Here is a 16,717-nt window from a genome sequence, read left to right as displayed (position 1 = left end):
TTATTCCTTCATATTCACACTAATTTTTCATTGTTAATGTCAAAATTTCCAACCTTATGCTAAGAGTGAGATTATTGACAGTGGAATTATGAACTTGGAAAAGTTGAAAGGCATACATGTAAGCGGTGGTACAGGGAGATAATAATGGTAAATGACGGTGGTCTTAGTGACCGGAGGGAGATAACAATGGTGTGTGTTAGGTCTTAGTCAGCGGCAATAGTGGTACGATGGCGATTGACTTGGAGACAGTGCTGTGGTGAGAGAAAATGCAATTATTTATAAGGGTTAAATAATTGCATAAAACAATGCCACGTCCCTTTTAAATAATTTCATTTTCTCTCACCACAGCACTGTCTCCAAGCCAATCGCCATCGTACCACTATTGCCGCTGACTAAGACCTGCCACACACCATTGTTATCTCCCTCCGGTCACTAAGACCACCGCCATTTACCATTATTATATCCCTGTACCACCGTCTACATGTATGCCTTTCAACTTTTCCAAGTTCATAATTCCACTGTCAATAATCTCACTCTTAACATAAGGTTGGAAAATTTGACATTAACAATGAAAAATTAGCGTGAATATGAAGGAATAATTAGATTTGTTTCTTTTTAAACTGTGTTGAGTATGAAATTATGTAACAGTTTTTAGGAAAATACAAAATCTCCATGCTTCTTCAACTAGTAAAAATGCAAAACCCTTACTTTTATATGAGAGTATGATTTGGATTAGTAACACATGACAACAAAACTTAATAAATTAGAGTTTTTTTAAGTAATCATCTACTTTGAATATTTGAGCTATGGTCAGAGCAGTGGAGAAATGGCGACGAAAGGTGAGACATTGGCTGTCTATAGATGATCTTCATGTGTGCTGGCTGCTTATGTAATTTTTTTTAAAACAAGAAAAGTGAAAGAGAAGGTAACGTGGCAAACTGAATACCTTCCAATTAATCCAATGGACCAAAAATTCTCAAAGTCAGTCTAACTTTCTCGCGTGAAAGTTAGACAATCTGTTTCCAAAAAATTGTAAGGTACTACTAGTATATATTAATTATGTATTTTTTCCTATGCATGCAGGTATTATTACTTTTGTTCATAGCAAGTAGAAGCATAACAGACGACTAATATTTTTCACAAGCAAGTGAGACTAAATAAATCAACCTAAATACAGAATGCAAAAATCATTTAGTAATAATACTCAACCTAAAATCCCAATACTCAGTTCCTTAATTCATAAAACAATCCCTATTCCCTAAATTGCAATTAAAAAACTAAAACTGAACATGAAATTAAGACAAACTCTAAGTTAGTAATACAAAACTGACCGTAAAATGTACAAAACAATCTAAAAATGAAAGAATAATAACTTACACAACAACAAAGCAATGTCAATCAAAGGTGAGTGAAGAACAATGGCAGCCGAAATCCGCAACGACAGTGGACGACGAGCCTTAGTCGTTCTTGTTCTATCTTAGTTCGTGAATCGTGCATGATGGTAGACGACATTGATGAAAACACTTAGCAAGAGTTGTAGTTTAAAGGGTGTGAATGGAAGTAGTAGTTTAGATGGAAAAAAAAAAGAAGTCGCAACAACACGGAGAGAGAGAAGTTGTTGGCATCATAGAGAAAATAGAAGAATGAAATTTTGGAATCAATGGCAAAATTATAATTCATAAAGTTAAGGTGGAAATTTAAGTAATTTCACCAATATGACAAATTAGGTGAAATTATTAAATAAATCAACCTAAATACAAAATGCAAAAATCATTGAACAATAATACGTTCCTAAATTCATAAAACAATCTCTAAATTGAAATTAACAAATTGAAATTGAACATAAAATTAAGACAAATCTTAAATTAGAAATACAAAACAGACCGTAAAATGTACAAAATAATCTAAAAATGAAAGAATAATAACTTACACAACAACAAAGCAATGTCAATCGGAGGTGAGTGAAGAACAATGGCAGCCGGAATCCGTAGAGACGGTGGACGACAAGCCTTTTTCGTTCTTGTTCTATCGTAGTTCGTGAATCGTGCATGGTGGTGGACGACATTGATGAAAACACTGAGCAAGAGTTGTAGTTCAAAGGGTGTGAATGGAAGTAGCAGTTTAGATGAAAAAAAGAAGTAGTCGCAACAATGCAATGCGAGGAGAGAGAGAGAGAGAGAGAGAGAGAGAGAGAGAGAGAGAGAGAGAGAGAGAGAGAGAGAGAGAGAGAGAGAGAGAGAGAGAGAGAGAGAGAGAGAGAGAGAGAGAGAGAGAGAGAGAGAGAGAGGGGGGGGGGGGGGGGGGTTGGCATCATAGAGAAAATAGAAGAATGAAATTTTGTAATTAATGCAAAATTGTAATTAATGGAAAAATTGTAATTAATGACATTTTTATATTTAATGGCGTCTCACCTTTAAGTCCCTCTTAATATTCTATTAAAAAAATTATTTACTCTAGAAACTTTATTGCTTTGAAAACAAACATAATAAAGAAAGTATTTTCTATAAATAATAAATATGATGCAAGTTTTAAGTTCAATCATGAAACCATTGACCTCTAGGACTTACACCAACAATATTCCACTAGACCTAGAGTCAATTAGGAAAATACCTAATACCTACAGACCTAGTATGGCCAACATTCTTCCACCAATTAAGAGGCTTTATGAGTGAGTTTGCAACATTGTTAAGTATTGATACTCTACATATTGAGTTTGCAACATTGTTAAGTATTGATACTCTACATATCTTCACATGTCATACATATAGAACACCAGAAAAAAATTATGCTCCCAATAACCATATTGTAAACGTAATATTCACCTTTTTTAGAATGTTTTGGATCGCCAAAGACTTCAGGATGTGTCATGTTCACATCCTCAAGGAGATTCCAATTAAGGAAAGAAATATTTAAATCCATTTCCATATTTTATAATCATGATATGAAATGATGACAAGTAAAGTCGAAATATAAAACATTGCAACTGGTGAAAATGTTTCATCTTAGCCTACACCATAAATTTGATCAATTTTTTTTTTGGATAAATCAATCACAAAAGGCCTTACTTAGTGAATTTAGCTATTTGTACTTGCTAACAAAGTACAGATGCGTGACACCCCTAGGCTGATATGGGTGGCCAGAGGCTTTAGTATTTCAAGTTGTTTGGGCATGCTCACGAGGGGGAGAAACTATGTTACTAGGGAATTTTCAGGGAATATGAGAATGTCTTCTCAACCTTAGGGTAAAGGTATTTAAAGAGCCTTTTAGACTTGGATTGAGGGAAGTTATTTCCGCTCCACTACCATGAGGAATATGGAGTTTTTCCTCCTTAGATCATGGGGAAAATAGTCATAATATTTGACCCCTTCTTCTATTCCATTGTAATGAGACACATTATCTCTAAAGTCTACTGGATAAGTTGGCAAGAGCCCGGATGGACAAAGCCTATCCAAGCGGGCTGTTGCTAAGATTCGGGCGACTTCGTGGCCAATTTTAGGCGGTCAGGGGCTTCACAGGGTAACTTGCCCCTCTTCCATGTGTTGGACTTGTTCACTTTTACGTAGTTATCCCTTCTCAAGGACCAATAAAAATATATAATTACACAAACTCTTAAGTATAATGGCTAGGTAAAGAGCAATACGCTTAAACAAACTTGTCTTCCAAGAATCTTAGTCGAGTCCCTTAGGAAAGGCTCTTAGATGAGTCTGTCTGATGAGACTATTAGTCTTTGAAGCAAGGAATTTAGATGAGTCTGTCTGATGAGACTATTAGTCTATCAAGCAAGGAATTTAAATGAATGTGTCTGATGAGACTCTTAGTCCCTTAATTGAGGCATTTAGATGATCCTGTTTGATTAGACTCTTAGACCTTTAGGAGAGACGCTTAGATGAGTCTGTCTGATGAGACTCGTAGTCGAGTACCTCAGGCGAGACACTTGGATGAGTCTATTTGAATAAACTCACAGTTCCTCAGGTGAGGCGCATAGATGAGCTTGTCTGATGAGGCTCTTAGTCGAGTCCCTTTGATGAAGAGTTTATATTAAATATGTTTGATGAGACTCTTAGTTGAGTCCCTTAGTCGAGGAATTAAGATGAGTCTGTGATCAGTGCATTTTGATGCACATTCCTCTACGGTTGTACTTATACATTTCCATGGTTTTCTTGTCTTATTTTTGTATTTTATAATGTTTTTATATTTTAATTTATTTTTATTGTTATTTGATTTTCGTATTTAATTTTCAGCTTTAACAGTCTGCACGGAAACGATCATATCTAGAGTTCCAGGAGTCCGATTGAGGCGTTCTAAAAATTTCCGGAAAGCTAAGAGAAAGAGCTACAATTCTTATGTTGGAGCCGAAGTCAGAATCGGACTGTAGAAGGGCCAGAAAATTCGTTGAAGTTGCAACACTAATTTTAGTTAAGTTTCAGGTCATTTAGTTTTGGGCCTGGGTCGTATGTTTGACCCAGTTAGATTGTAAAACGGGTTGCACTCTTTCCCCTTAGGGTAGCAGCCGTGGTACTGTTCACGGGGGATCACCATTTCACATTTTTGGAAGAGCTTGTACGTTTGATCATGAAGAACTAATTCCTAGAGGTTAATCTGCTGTAAACGGTTTCCGTCGATACTTTGAGGTTCTTATATTTTCCAATTAATCTATTTCCTTTCAATTATAATCTTTGATATGTTGTTTGCTTAATTCGATATTATCCAAGGTTAGATTGATTTATTTCGATGGTTGCATGTTCCTATACTTTAATCGCGTTTGCTTAATCCGCGTATGTTTGTCGTGTTTGCTTAATTCACGATTGCTATATATAATCCGTTTGCTTAATTCGGGAATTAGGAACATACATCACATAATTTCAATTGCGCTTGTATAATTTTTTTTATAATCGAAAAGGGAATAGAATCCGCTTGTGAGTTGGAAATTATTTGGATCGATGATAAGTTAGGAAGCCAAAACAGTAGATTAATCATTTCAGCTTATTTTGATAATCACTTATTTGCCCTATTGTTCATAAATCGATCTAAAACCATAAACCCCAATTTTATTTATATTAGTTAATAACAAAACAAGAATCCTTGTGAGAACGATATTCGAGTTGTCGTTACCGCTAAACTACCGTTTTTCAAAATAACTCGTTTTTGATCCGCGTGCGACAGCGGATCAAATTGGCGCCGTTGCCGGGGATTCTTGTGAATATTAACTGATATTAGAGTCTTAGTTGTAGTGTTTGTGTGTTTTGGCCATAGTTTCCTTACGGTTTTGGCCAATCCGCGTTAAGAGTCGAAAAAATCAATTTTTGCAAAAATTGTATTCGATTGTAAAACGTTTTTGCCTACTGGAAGTAGAAAAATCGTGCGATCAATACTCCCTTACTCTAGAAGAGTAAGGGAATTCGACCCCAAATCGCCAAATTCATTGTTTTTCTATTTTTAATGAATTTTTTTACTGTTTTCATAGAGTTAAAAAAATCCAAAAAATATCCCAAAATTCTTATTTGTCTTAATTAGATTAAATTTCGTGTTTTTATATTTTTCTGAATTTAGTTTAATCGTTTTTATTCTTTCTATTCGTTTCTGCATGTATGGGACTTTATGGTATTTCGGTGTTTGTTGAACTCATAGCTGAACAAAGAACACTAACGCAGTTGGCTGTCCCTAATGTGAACTATAATGGTTTATGTATTGACTATCCTGCGGGTGATGCACCTTTTGAATTGGAATATGGTTTAACACATTTGTTGCCTAGGTTTAATGGTTTTGCAGGTGAGGATCCGCATAAGCATCTGAAGGAATTTCAGGTTGTGTGCTCTGCCCCTTCCGAACCTTCACTAGAGGATATTGTCAAACAAATGGCTGCAAATAATCTTCAGTATCAACAGCAAGTAGATTCTACTCTCCAGACTTTGCAAACACAGATTGGACAGCTTGCCACTTTGATGAATGCCATGCAGCAAGCTCAAGGATCAAACCAACAACGCTTGGAAGAGCATTCTGTTTTTCAAATAGAGTTGCTTTCTGAAAATGTTGATGATACTTGTACTGATTTGTTTGTAGATGATTTTTCATCATTGTCTGGTTTTAATGATGTTTACTCTTGTGATGTTTGTACTGACACTAAAATTTGCTCTGTTTGTGCTGAAATTGAGGTTGCCTTGCAAGTTGATATTCTTACTACAGATGAGGTTGCAGATGAAGTTGTTCATGTAGATGAAGCTCTCGACACCCCGGCTGCCCGGATCAAACCATCCATTGAACAACCACCTTCCCGGGAGCTGAAACCAATTCCTCAAAATCTTAAATATACTTATTTAGAGATGAATGAAAAACTTCCGGTTATAATTTCTTCTAAACTTTATTTTGATCAAGAAAGTAAGTTTTTGCAGGTTTTGAAGAAGCATAACAAAGGAATTGGATGGACCTTGGATGACATTTATGATATTAGTTCGTCCATGTGTGTGCATAGGATCTCACTTGAAGATGCAGCAAAAGTAGCGAGGCAGCCCCATAACCTTTGGTTCCTTGATATTGTGAAAGATGAGAGCACCTTCACGTGCCCATTTGACACGTTTACTTTTAGAAGAACATTCTTTGATCCTGGAATAAAAGGCGAAGGAGCTAAACCACTTTTTAAGGACGATGAGAATTATCGAAAGCTACTCCATGAGAGCCCCACTTTGGAAGAAGAGAATATAGAAGATCTCTCTTTGGGAAAGACAGCTTATGTGATCACTTATCCTCCTTGACTACTCGGGTGTGTTCTTTCCTTTCTCTCACTCTTATTTTATATTAATGTTCTTTCATTGAGGACAATGTATGTCTTAAGTGTGGGGGAGAGAATCATTTATTTGTTTTGTTTTCTTTCAATTTTTTTTGTTTTTGTTTTAATTTCAACCAATAAAAAATGCATCTTCTTGAAAGTTTTAGGCTATAGACTGATTTGAGTCGAGTTTGCGGAGACGTGGGAAAAATTCACAAGATCGGTATCGTTCTAACACCGTACGTCTCCTGCATATGGAAATCGATTTGAATTTTTTATTATGTTTTAGCCTTAAATTCTCATTCTCTGACAGCTCTTGAGTAGTTTATTTCAGCAGTCGGCACCATCTCTCACACACTTTACGCAGGGAAGCCGATGAATATAAGTGAATGTTCCGAAAATAAAAAAAATAAAATAAAAAGGTAATACACCTTCTAAGTTTGGTGATCCTCACCCGGTCACTTAACCCAACGGTTGTGTAATCTTAAAAAAAAAAAGTTTTCAAAACTCTTTGTTAGTTGGTTCAGCGGTTTCTGGTGCTGAACTTGGTAGGGAGGATTACAGTCCGATCCCCCGCAACTACATCTGAGTAAGCAAAGGGTTATGCCACGCAAGTACCGGAACCCCGTGCAAAAGGATCAGAGTCACTAACCGGTCGTCCTACTATAAGTGTGTGGAGATAACGGGCTTAATGTGATTGCGCCTGAATGAAAAAGAGCAAAAAGGATGAGTAAGTTAGGCTATGGTATAATAATATGATTTGAATTGGTTTGTGTATTTATGAGGCTTATGTCTGCATATCTGTGGTTAGTGTTCTTACGATGTCCTTAGTGTGCAAGATTAGTACCTGTCGATGCAAACTTACCCGAAGAAGATTTGTAGCCTAGGATGAATAACTGTTGATGTATTTGTGCTTTCTTTGTTTTGTTTTTCATTTTGCTCGGAGTGCAAAAGTTCAAGTGTGGGGGAATTTGATCAGTGCATTTTGATGCACATTCCTCTACGGTTGTACTTATACATTTCCATGGTTTTCTTGTCTTATTTTTGTATTTTATAATGTTTTTATATTTTAATTTATTTTTATTGTTATTTGATTTTCGTATTTAATTTTCAGCTTTAACAGTCTGCACGGAAACGATCATATCTAGAGTTCCAGGAGTCCGATTGAGGCGTTCTAAAAATTTCCGGAAAGCTAAGAGAAAGAGCTACAATTCTTATGTTGGAGCCGAAGTCAGAATCGGACTGTAGAAGGGCCAGAAAATTCGTTGAAGTTGCAGCACTAGTTTTAGTTAAGTTTCAGGTCATTTAGTTTTGGGCCTGGGTCGTATGTTTGACCCAGTTAGATTGTAAAACGGGTTGCACTCTTTCCCCTTAGGGTAGCAGCCGTGGTACTGTTCACGGGGGATCACCATTTCACATTTTTGGAAGAGCTTGTACGTTTGATCATGAAGAACTAATTCCTAGAGGTTAATCTGCTGTAAACGGTTTCCGTCGATACTTTGAGGTTCTTATATTTTCCAATTAATCTATTTCCTTTCAATTATAATCTTTGATATGTTGTTTGCTTAATTCGATATTATCCAAGGTTAGATTGATTTATTTCGATGGTTGCATGTTCCTATACTTTAATCGCGTTTGCTTAAACCGCGTATGTTTGTCGTGTTTGCTTAATTCACGATTGCTATATATAATCCGTTTGCTTAATTCGGGAATTAGGAACATACATCACATAATTTCAATTGCGCTTGTATAATTTTTTTTATAATCGAAAAGGGAATAGAATCCGCTTGTGAGTTGGAAATTATTTGGATCGATGATAAGTTAGGAAGCCAAAACAGTAGATTAATCATTTCAGCTTATTTTAATAATCACTTATTTGCCCTATTGTTCATAAATCGATCTAAAACCATAAACCCCTATTTTATTTATATTAGTTAATAACAAAACAAGAATCCTTGTGAGAACGATATTCGAGTTGTCGTTACCGCTAAACTACCGTTTTTCAAAATAACTCGTTTTTGATCCGCGTGCGACAGCGGATCAGTCTGTCTAATGATACACTTAGTCTCTCAAGCAAGGCATTTAGATTTGCATGTATGATGAGACTCTTAGTCCCTCAGGTGAGGCACTTAGTTGAGCATGTCTGATGAGAACATAAGTCCTTAATGTGAGGCGTTTAAATGAGCCTTTTGATGTGACTCATAGTCCATAAAGCAAGGCGTTTATATGAGTCTGTTTGATGAGAATCTTAGTCACTCAAGTGATGTGTTTATATGAGTGTGCCTTATGAGACTCCAGTCCCTCAAGTGAGGCGTTTAGATGATCATGTCTTATGAGCCTCTTAGTACCTTAGGCGATGCGATTAGATGAGCATGTCTGATGAGACTCTTAGCCCCTCAAGCAAGACGTTTAAATGATCTTCTTTCTGATGATACTCTTGGCCGTGTCCCTCAACTGAGGAATTTAGATGAGATGATCCCCCACGTATAATCCATTTGTATTATCCATGAGAGACAAAGATCTTCTAATAGAAGTTCAACATTCATGCATTGCCTTAAGAGGCAACAAAGATCTTCTTGTGGAAGTCCAACATACTTATACGAAGGTTTGATTGGCTTATTAGCCTATTTAAAAGCCTATTTCATTTTATAACATTCGTAAATAAGCAATTCAACTAATATTTAAATAGACTAATAAATTAAAAGATCAATGAAACTAAATGTTTGTTTTCATGACTTATTCAAGTTAACCTAGTAGCATAACTTTTGTAATACTATTTATTTGAGAGAACTTATGAAAACAAGTTATGACATTGTTCATAAGATTTTTTTTAGCTTATTTTCATAAGTTCTTTACGATAATTAAGTTTTATTTATTTTAATTCAAAGTAAAAAATACAATATTATAATGATAATAATAATAAGATTATTCATATTTGTCAAAATATGGCGGCCTGATAGATTTAAAAGACTTTTTATGACCTTAGACCTAACATTTTGAATTAAATATGTTTATAAAAAAATTTATGCCTTTTATATTTAAAAAAAAAATCTATTTTAGGCATGTGTAAGCTAGGCGTAGATCCTTATTAGTTGATCTGACATATTCTCCGCCCTACTCTCCACCTTATTTTGCTTTCACTTATTTTAATATATCGCATAGCAATTATTGCAAATTTTTAAAAAAAATATCTTTGGTAGTAAAACTACTATTTTACCTTTGGACCTTCAACCTTCATTACAATGGTAAATATTCTGAAACGGAATATTACAAATAGAGTGGTGCTTATTCCAAAGTATGTTTGAGGGTACTAGTTGTTTTGTTAGAGGTGAGGTTCTTTCAAGACATCAACTTATGGATTTGAATCATCAAGAGTGTTTTTAATAATGTTTACCTTTTGTACGAAAAACTTGGTTGTTGATCATGAGGTTAGTACGATTATGAACCATCGGTCTCATATTTCAAAATTTGGGTGTTTATTTGTTGCTCAAATGATAATTTAGACCCGTTTGTTAACGTTTTTATCCTGAATTTATAGTTTATTTTGTTAGCTTATAATTTATTTTTCGGACGCTATTTTAAATAGCATTAAAATTTATAACTTATAACTTATCATTTTTCTTTCTTTTTTATCCTTATTATTTTAACAAAAACTCACTTTTATCCTTTATAATTTATTTTAATTAAAAATGAAATTATTATGTATTAAATATTTTTTGTGTCATTTTACAATTATAAGTTAGATGAACCGCTAATTTTACCAAACAATTCAATTAGCTTATCAGCTATCAATCTCAACCATCAACTATATACTATAAGCATATGCGAAGCTAAGACCTAACTAGGCTGGGCCATTGCCCAGGCTATGTTTCCAAAAAATTATATAGCAAAAAATATAGCAATTGATGTTTGCCAGCTATTGTATTTCAACAGATGATAGTTTATTAGTTTTATAATATAGTCCTACTACTAATTTTATCATATTTTATTAATTTTAAAAATCATTAGTATAGGACTGAAATTTATGGATACAATAAAACGCCTTCAAAAATCAAAACCACCACCCACTATTAATTCAATAAATAATTATAATTTTTAATATATACACTTTGATTTTATTTTTATTTATTTTTACATAAGTGATTATGAGAATTTTTGAAATTTAACTATGATTCATTGTATAACTATTTGAATTTAAATGATTTAATTAGGCAATCTTTTTGAAACTATGGTAATTTACAATAATTAATTTATTATATTATTAATTTATTAGTAAAAAATTGGACACTAATTCGGACAATTTTATATAATAAAAAGATTCAAAAATAATTAAATAGGATAAGGATTGCAAAATTCTCACTACCGATTTTATTTTTAATTAAAAAAATCTACACTTAATGAAATTTATGTGTCTTCAAAACCATCTTCTACTTTTAAGTTAAAAAATAATTAAACGTTTGTCCGTGCGATGCACGAATGAATTTTACTAAATTATTTTTGATAATTATTGATAAGTATTATAATTTAAATAAATAATTTAAAATATATATGATGCTAACTTTTCTGATAATGACCGTGGAATAATAAGGGATCAACTTGAAACTTATGTTCTTCAAGTAAAAGAAATGTTTCATTTTCCACTTGTGAAGGTGTTCAAAAATATATTGAGTTAGCTTTGATATTGTCAGTATCGACAACATCCGTTGAAAGAGCTTTTTCAACAATGACGAATATTAAGTCTAATTTGCGCAATAAAATCAACGATGTGTGGTTCAATGGCTCAATGATGTGTTACACCGAGCGGGAGATATTCAAGTCACTTGATGATATTGATATTATTCGAACATTCACTAAAAAGAAGTCTCGAAAAGAACATTTGTCTCGTGATTTTATATAACACGCTATTATAAGGTTGTGTCTCATTTCTTTTATTTTAAACTATACTTTTGTTGACAAAATGAAAAAAATTTATTTTGCCTTTGCCATTGACTATTAAGCTATAATCTAGCGTATCAGTCCACCGCTATTTTTTCTTTTTAGCAAACATACCCTTATTTCCCTTATTTCATAAATGATTTGGTAAGAAATAAAAAAAATGATATAACAAAAATATTTAAAACAAAACTAAATGTAATTATTTCGATGAATATGTCATATTAAAGACCTCGTATACATTTTTTTAAAACGATAATACAGTTATCCATCACAAAATGTATTTATTTGGATGCATATGTCATATTAAAGACATTTAAAAAAAAAAAAACAACACAATTTATCCATCGCAACAACATTGACTTGCAATACACTTGCCACCTTTAGGAAACTTATTTGTTAAACAATAATTGTTACAATCTTGATCCTTGTTTGGACATGGACCTTGAGCAATGCAATAAATCCATGGAGTTGATGAATCACTTGCTTCTCCTGCAAAAAATAAGGTAAGAGATAAACAACATCAATCTAATTGTTAAAAACGTTTCAAACACATTTTTAAATATTTTTGAGAAGAAGTATTTTAAAACTCTTTTCTATTGATTTCAATTATATTAAGAATTGAAAATTGTTATCAAGTAAATATGATACCTTGAGTCAAAACAGATGCAATGCATAGCAATGCAATGAAAAAATACACACGGTTGATGCAAATAGCCATCTTTTCTTCTTTTGCAATATGGAGAAGGAATACCTCCTAGTGCTATTTATAGTGATCAATAGAATTTCTTCAATAAATTATTTTAATTTTAAAAGGGCACAAATTTTTTATTTGTTTTTCCCTTTTTAAAATCCTAATCAAAAATACATTAACCCAGTCAAAAAATTGCTTTTATAAAATATTACTAAAAATAATTTTTATAAAAGTTATAAAATAACTATTTCTTAATTCCTTTCTCTTTTTTAAATCCTAACCAAAAATATATTAACACAGTAAAAAAATTGCTTTTATAAAATATAACTTTTCTAAAATTATTTAAAATAACCTTGAATTTAAGTAAAATTTTAATATCCAAATAAAATATAAGAAAATGTTATATATAAGGAATCTATTATATATACAATTTTAGGAAAAATGTTATAATTGACTAGCAATACACTTGCCACCTTTAGGAAAAATTTATTTAGTAAAGAGGTTAAACTCAAGCTTTTCTAATTGTCTATTTTATTAAATAGGTCAAATTTAGGCTAATAAAAAAGTTTATATATATATATATATATATATATATATATATATATATATATATATATATATATATATATATATATATATATACTCATGTATGCACATATTACTTAATTAAATATTAAAGTGTCAAATTTAATAACAAAACAGTTTCGATATTTCTTTAGCGCATATTCGTATGATAAAATTTATCATTGAAATTGAAATTTATTATCTTATATATAACTTCTATAAGAATTAACATCAATTAAAAATGATTTAATATATCAAAGAAGATGATCAAAATTAATTATTTTGTAGAAGTTTTTGTAAGATGTTAACAAATCTTAATTCAGTCAAAAACATTGGTTTTATAAAAAATTTTAAAAATAACTTTTAATTAAGTTATTTAAAATCGCACTAAATTTAAATAAAATTTTAATATTCAAAAAAATTATACAAGTTATATATATATATATATATATATATATATATATATATATATATAAGATTATTAACCATTTCTTCAAATGATTTCTTATGAAATGGGGATCAAATATTTTATTTTTTTAATACATATAGTATTTAGTGGACATAGCCCATAGGGATGGCAACGGGTCGGATCAGGTGCGGGTTTCACACAACTCAAATCCGCACCCGAAATCGCACTCGAACTTAAATCTAAACCCAAAAGTTGTTTGGGTGACAAAATGACACCCATGCCCAAATCCACTGAGTTCAGGTTTTTTCACTCAAACCCAAATCCGCAACAACATACATAAAATATATTTTTCCTACAATTTTCCTACAACTTTCCACAAAATATATATATATATATATATATATATATATATATATATATATATATAAAATATATATATATATAAATATATTATATATATATTTATATATATATATATATAAATATATTATATATTATATTATATTATATATATATATATATATATATATATATATATATATATATATATATATATATATATATATATATATATATAAACGGGTGTGATTTCGGGTTTCGGGTACGAGTTTCACATTACCCAAACCCGCACCCGAAATTTCGGATGGCACCGAAATCTAAATCCACACCCAGTCAACTCGGATTTTCTCCCGTTGACTCGGGTGCGGGTGGACACCGCGTATTTTGGTTTGCTTCCCATCCCTAAGTGGACATGCACTAACAATATAAAATAATAAATTAATAATCTATTATGGTATTTAAATAACTTTAAAGTATAAAAATGGTTTGACATATTACACGATATATATTTTAAATTTTAATGTTTCAAGTTTATTTTTATGTTCTTACATAAAAATAAAAACGACATTCTCATATAATTTGTTATTTAGTTCCTAAAAAATTTAATGAATGATCTTTGTAAAATTTTTGTGTAGGGTGTCTTCGTCTGGTTATTTTTAAAATTTTTAAAAACTATTTAATTATTCTTTAACTTTTCAACTTTTAAATAATTTTATATACATGTTTTGATTACTGTAAAATATTTATTTACCAAACTTTAAAATATTTTAAAACGAGAAAAATTAAATATGAAATTTTCAAATTTTATAAAATAATTATAAAAGTAATGAAAATATCGACGTAAAAATCAAATTTTGAGCTTTTTTTTTCAAGAAACTGTTTAAAACGTTTTAAACATGTCTGCAAAATAATCATTAAAAAAATAACATTGGTTTAACAGTAGAGACTAAAACTAAGTGCATAATAATTTTATAGGAATTATAAAATGTCATTCTCTTTTATAGGAACCAACAAAAATATAATTTTGGTATTTTATAGGACTAAAAACATATAAAACTAAAAACATACTTAATAAATGACACAATGATATATCCTAGTTTCCCTCACAATCCGAGAATACTTCAATCCCATTACATAGTAAGAGATTTCACTAGTTTTTAGATATTTGTACAAGCATAAACCCAAGACTTATCTTATAATCTTCTAACACCCAAACCACCAAGAACAATCCTATTGTATTTATCAAGTTGAAATGAGAACAATCTTCTCACTTTTAACTTCTTGTTTCCAACAATCCTGAAATTAACATACGTGTAACAGAAAATTATAAACTTGTCATAACTTTATTGGAAAATAGTAAGAACCACACATAAAGAATTGTATCTAAATTTTGTCCTTTCTTAATTCGTTTCTTTTTTTTTTTTAAAATCCCAACCAAAAATATATTAGCCCAGTAAAAAAATTGCTTTTATAAACTATCATGAGAAATGAGCACTAACAATAATAATCTTCTAATTCAATTAGTGCTTCATATTTAGTTATTCTTATAAAGAGCATCTTATTGAATTTTTTCCAATATACTTAATACTTAAAAATTCCATAAAAAAAGAATTATATCATAAATAATTTTCTTATAATACTAATATTTGGTATAAATAAAGACTAATATATTTCGATTCATTTTATTTTCAAAAAATTAAATAAATAATAATATTTAAACTTTTAATTTTTCAATATCCTATTGGCGCCACAATTATTATAATATTGTCAGTATAGTAAAATTTGTTTTATATGGTAATAATTGAACAAATTTCAGAAATTGCAAATAAATAAATAAAAAGAAACTAAAATATAGTAATAATTCATATTCCTAATATTTTTAATCAAATTAAATATTTGTAATAAATCAATAATGTATTTTATTTAAAATAGTCACAATGGTAGAACTTGCAAAAATAAAAAACTGCCAGACGTGTTTTCAACGATCTAAAATTTCTTTCTCCTTCTAAACAAGTCTTGTTTTGGTTTGCTCTCTCCAACTTGAAATCCAGAAGAAACTTTCATAGAATTCTGTCTTCTAGGGATCATTTTCTCATTCATCGTCTTGAAAAAGGAAGCCCTGTGAACCTCCCTGCCATTATCTTCAGTCATCTGAGGGAATCTCTCTTGGCCTTCGGGTGCGGTCAGAACTTCCACATTCCTTATGGACGAATCTTATATGCTTTGTGTGAATTTGTTGGAGTAGTCGATATTTCTACGCAATGCGGAATTTCCGAATCATGATGAAGTTCTCCTTGTTGAGTATTGCAAAGCTTTTTCTTTTTAGTTGTACTTTTCTGTTTCTGCTCCTTTTGTTTTGGCTCTATTCTTCTTGTAATTCCATTAAATGAAGTCTTTTTTTTTTCTGATTGCATTTTTTGGTTATTGACAAAAAGGGAGAGAACGTAGAATATTTTGAATTCATAACAGTTTACCTAGACTAATGCCTCAAACATTTTTATTTAATATATTTGTAAAATCATTTATTAAGAACAAAAAACTTCTGGATAAGTACTTCTATAAGCTTCTAATTCAAGGACATAATCAGGAGATAATCATGGAAGTATTCTAATTTAAATCTTCTGATTATTAAACTCAAGGGGAGTTTCTAACTCAAGGGGAGTTTCTAACTCAGGGGGAGTTTCTGTTATCTCTTATATTAATTATTTATTCAAAACATATGAGTTTTTGTCATCATCAAAAAGGGAGAGATTGTTAGAACAAAGTTTGGTTCTACATATTTTAAATAGTTTTGATGATAACAAACACGTAATAAGAACATATTTGCTCCCTAATCGTTTATTTGTGTTTCCTAAGTTTTGAAGCAGAATTCAAAGCAAAAGGCTGCATTGAGGGAAGCTTATAACAAAAAGATAGTCTGAACATTAGTCTCTTAGTATCAGAAAGCTTCATCAAGAGAGAGGTTTACAAGAATAAGAAGTTCTGATGATTTTGAAGGAAGTCCACAAGAACAAAA

The sequence above is a fragment of the Vicia villosa genome, unplaced genomic scaffold (genome assembly GCF_029867415.1).
Source record: "Vicia villosa cultivar HV-30 ecotype Madison, WI unplaced genomic scaffold, Vvil1.0 ctg.003591F_1_1, whole genome shotgun sequence".
In the NCBI taxonomy this organism is placed as follows: Eukaryota; Viridiplantae; Streptophyta; class Magnoliopsida; order Fabales; family Fabaceae; genus Vicia; species Vicia villosa.
Note: the sequence above shows the minus strand (reverse complement) of the source record.